Source organism: Rattus rattus, chromosome 10 (genome assembly GCF_011064425.1).
Source record: "Rattus rattus isolate New Zealand chromosome 10, Rrattus_CSIRO_v1, whole genome shotgun sequence".
NCBI classification, from domain to species: domain Eukaryota; kingdom Metazoa; phylum Chordata; class Mammalia; order Rodentia; family Muridae; genus Rattus; species Rattus rattus.
In genome coordinates, this window is record NC_046163.1 from 35,159,538 (window position 1) to 35,164,742 (window position 5,205).

Consider the following 5,205-nt stretch of genomic DNA (forward strand, 5'->3'; position numbering starts at 1 on the left):
AACATCAAGTCAGATGGGTCTCTCCAGCCCCACGGGTTCCTGCATCAGCCGGAAGGGGGACGTTGCGCTGAGAAATTGTTTGTTTTGTTTTGTTTACTGCTGGTGTTCTAGGGTTGGTGATGGAGGAACGTGAACAGTAAGAGGAGGGCGTGGCAGTGTGTGCTACTTAGGATCTGTGTCCAATAAGGTCACAGCAACTTCTATAGGTCCTGGCACTAACTAGGGTCCTGTTTACTGTGAGATGTCTACAAAGTGGAAATGCTACACTTCATTAGCAACAAAACACACAGAAAACAAAACAGTGTAGCCCCTACTGTTTTGTTTATCGGTGTGTTAATGACCACCTGGGAGGAAATAGGGTATCAGTTGGTAAGGGTGTTTATAAATGGTTCTCTAACAAACGTTGCTGGTGTCTTTATAAACTCTTAATATCCATTTGGAAAGAAATTTGAGGCTATTTATTTGAACCATAATTTTTCCCTATCTTGTAGCTCGCGTAATTCCATTTTGAGTGTTTAATACACAGAAGTAACCTAGAATATTTTTAAAAGATTTATTCATTTAGATGTTTATTACACCATTAAAATCTGTAGGGGGGAAATTTACCTAAATGCCCAGGGAAAGAGCATTTATTGGTTGAAGTACATTATGGGTCGGTTTGGGGGTGCCATGGCATTGGGAGGCTGCAGCTCACAGGTTTGGAGAAGGATATTAGATTTGCTAGGCATTTTCTTTTTTTTTTTCCCCCCCGGATCTTGGGACCGAACCCAGGGCCTTGCAACCCAGGGCCTTGCGCTTGCTAGGCAAGCGCTCTACCACTGAGCTAAATCCCCAACCCTGCTAGGTATTTTCCTAATCATTGAAACTGATTATAAGCAACATAGTAATTCTGTGAAACCAGCAAAAAATGTTAATTAGAAAAGCAAGGATACCCATTGTTCATTTGGGTGTGAAGAAAACAGGAAAAATCACAGTGAGAATATAACTGTCTTCTAAGGGCATTTGGACAATGGTTTGTTCTGCACAGCTGGGGATAGAATTTAAAGCGTTGCATCTGCTGAGTAAGTGGGCATGGGTTCTACCATGGAGTTTTAGCCCTAACCTGGGGTAAAATATTTTAAAGCTTAAAATGCCATTTATACAGAAATGTATTCAAAGGCCATGATCAGGAACAGTTTGAACATGAAGTTACAAGTTATTCGTACTTTTAAAAAGAAAATAACATAGTGGTTGAGAGAATGCTCAATTGTACAAGGTAGGAGGAGACACAGGAGCTGATTTCCAGGGGAAGGAAAAAACAGAAAGGACAGGAAGGAGAAAGCAAGATGGGGAGACAGACTCAGGGAGAAAGTATTCAACAGAATGGAGCAAACTGAATGCTATGAAGTCACTAGAAATAATAGAATATCTGATAATGTAGAAAATGTTGGGTATATAATAGAAAATTGGGAAAGAAATTATAAAACAGTATGAATTTGAGAATTAAAAAAATCATAACTAGAAAAATATGCTAAAATGTAAAAGTATTTATCTACATAGCAGATAGTTTATTTTATTCTTTTTGCCTTCTTAAAGGCAACTTATTTTGCCTTTATTATATTCTCACATTACTTTACAAAGCAGGAAAAACTGATAAAATTGATTTTAAAAGCAGAGGGGGGGAACAGAAGGAAATAGATCAAAATACTATTCAAAAATCTATTTTCAAAACATATTAGAGAAAGGTATTATGAAGCAATTTTTTACATTCAAGATTTTCTGTCATACAGCTATATTTTTCAATGTTAGTAAACAAGAGCCTATGTAATGAACTGTTCAGTAAATATAGCAATTACTCAAACATCCAGCATTACTCAAATATCCATCACGTCATGTAGCCTGGGCTACCTTACTCTCCACATGCAGCCAAAAATGGCCATGAACTCCTGATCCTCCTGCCTCTCCACTTTCCAAGGGCAGAGATTATAGGTATATAACACCATTCTTCAATCCATTCTCACCCTACCCCACCCTGACTGTGACTGTGTCTCACTTTGCAGGCCAAGCTGGCCTAGTCCACAATGTGTATCTCAGGCTAGCCTCAAACTTGGGGAAATGCTCCTGCTTTCAACCTTCTGAGTAATTACTTTATAATCTAAAATCATACCTTAAGCCAGGCAGTGGTGGTGTCTGAATTTAAACCCAGTACTCAGGAGGCAGAGGCAAGAAGACCTCTGGGTTCAAAGCCAACCTGGTCTAGAGTGAGTTCCAGGATAACCAAGGCTACATAGAGGAGCTCTGTCTTGAAAAACCTGAATGAATGAATGAATGAATGAATGAATGAATGAATCAAAACAAAATAATATTTTTTGTATCATCCTCTGCAACTCTTGTCCCCTCTGGTATAAACTGACTGGGTGCTACCTGCTTCTCCTTTGCAGGGTACTGGCCAGTCACCAAGTGGGAGGTAATAGGACTAGGGTAGGGTGAAATTGTCATGGTGCTGATGTAGGGAATGCCAGTGTCACATCTGTCCCTTGAACCTGTGAGCTGCAGCCTCCCAATGCCACGGCACCTCCAAACCGACCCATAATGTGCTCCAACCAATAAATGCTCTTTCCCTGGGCATGTGTCCCTGGGCGAGCTGCCTCTTATTCCCAGGGTCATTACATTCCGTTTCCCTTCTGAGACCTCCGCTTTTGTATTTGCCAGTAGGGAAACATCAGTTAAAAGTGTTCCTTAAACCGAACGTTTAGTGTCTGGTACAGATGGCAATGACTAGAACAACCCGTATTTACTGAGGGGTTATAACTGTACCGAGCCCCACGGTAAGTACTTCCACTCACCGTGACAAGCAAGGAGCGGTACTTGGAGGATGAACAGACAGGCTAAGAGGGGCTGCGCAGCCTCTGCAGTGTCCTGCCCAGAAAGAGAATGACCAACTCCTACAGAGACCCAGGATGAGGAATGGCCCAGAAAACCCTGGGTAGGACTCAGAATTTAGGCCTCCACTTGATACAGTTGCCTTTGTTCCCCAAGCACTCAGGTTGGAAGGTGGTCTCTCAGGAATAACACTCCTTAGGGCCAGATACCCTCAGATCCTATCTCTGGGCAAGAACCTTCCAGAAGGTAGGCACCAGGAGACAGGTACTGGTGGCGGTGTGGCTTTCCTTGGGTCGGTCAGAGGTGCTGGTCAATAGCCAGCACAAAGAATCTAGTATTTTCTAGACACTTCTGGGAACCAAATCTGACATGTCATTGGATCTGATTCTGGGGGTGGGGGCGACATCCAATTTAGGAGGCTAATGATAGCTTTCTGTCTGTCTACCGCTTACATTTTACGAAGGTCCTCCACATGGTTTATCTCATTTGATCTTCAACATTACGCTTGGACTTGGGTACGATTATCAGGAACCAGAGAGGTTAAGTGGTTTGCCTGAGGTCACAGAGCTAATGAGCTGCAGGGCCAACTGGAAATTAAACCCAGCCTTTTGACTCCCGACTGAGGTGCTCCTTCAGCTCGCTCAGACTTGTGTCTGGTAACCCTTACATTTTTAGGAGTTTTGTGAAGTGGGTGAGCTAAGAATCCTAGCCCCCTTTTCCACTGAGGAAAAAAAAAATCTCACTGCTCTTGCTCCCTGCCACCCCATCTCTAATCATCCCCATTTCTCTCCAGCACTTCCCTCATTTGCATTTTGAAACTGTTTCCTTAATTATTCTGCTGCTGTTGCAAACCCGCTCTCCCCGGCTTTGTGGCATCCTCTGATTTATCTCTGTCTGGATAACAGCTCCCCGATTCTCCTCGGGGAATTCAATTTTCATTCATTTTTCTGTAGGACTAGATTGATATAGACCCTCTGCCCCGGTCCATATTACTCATCTGGGCAGAGAGAACCAGGGAGACCAAGCCTCCACCCAGCCCCTGGGGAGCGTCTGTCTTGTTCAGGGAGCTGTGAGGAGTTCTCCAATAAAAGGACAGGGGCCTTTGCTCTTCTGCATCTGTCCACCCAGTCCTTCCAGTCATTTGTCACTGGCCCCTTTTGTGGACCCACCACTTTGTCATTTGTCTCCCTCTCTTCCCAGAACCTCAAAGGGATCTCCCAGCCAGGATGCTGAGCAGAAGGCCACCCCTGCTCCCTAAACCTGCCCCATGTCCTTGATAAAGCAACTTAAGGGACATGGAAAAGACACTTGAGCGTTTCAGTCGTCCTCAGTAAGTGACAGAGAAACAGGACAAGGACTAAGATTCTTAGAGGAGTCAGGCAAGTGGCACTTATTGGCAATGGTATTCAGAATGCCCCTCCGTGTTGCTCGCTTAGTCCCCCAGATCTTCCCAGGTCTGTTATCAGCCTTGACCTACAGAAGAGTGAGGTAGAGCACAGAGAAATCCTTCAGGTTGCACAGGGGGCGAGCCAGTATGTACACCCAGGTAGGTAGGCTCTGTCCTAGCCAGCGTTACCAAATAAGTCTCGTCTGAGGCTCCCTGGGCATGGATTCATGCAGTGTACATGAGTCAGCAAGACCAAGGCCTCTAAGAACCATCCGTGCCACCACCTTCCCCCCACGGACCCAGTACAGGTGGGAGCTGGGAAGCAAATCTGGGGATTGGCCTTGTTCTACTGTCGGTTACTGATCTTTCTGTCACTCAGAAATCTAGAGTGCCTAGATCATTCACGCATGCATTCGCTGGACACCTACTATCTGCCAGTTCGATGGTTGGCCCTGGAAAGCAATGACTTGGAGTGCTCAAACCATAGCGCTCTTTCACAGTACGTCTGTGAGGTACAGCACAGCTCTCCGGAGGCATCTGCCTTCTCTGCCTCAGACGAGATCAGAAGCGGATTGAGCAGCAGGCCGTGGTTATCAACATTTAATTCTCAATTTGAGTATTATCCTTCTTGGGGCAGCTGCTGGAAAGTTCCTGGCCTTTTTTTTTTTTTTTTTTTTCTGTTGGCTAATTGGAAATAACAGAATTCTCCTTGCATGGTTACCCAGCCCTCTAGAAATGTCTGTGAGTATCACTATTGGATACTAGAAATCCTCCTGGATTTTTAATTTTTAAAAAGGTTCTTTTATCCACTGGGCTGCCTTGGAACTTGCTATGATGCCAAGGGTGACTTTGAACTTCTGATCCTGCTGCCTCCACCTCCCAAGTGCAGAAATTAAGATGTGTGTCACTACACAGTTTATTCATTGTTGGGGATTGGGGCAAGCACTCTGTCCACC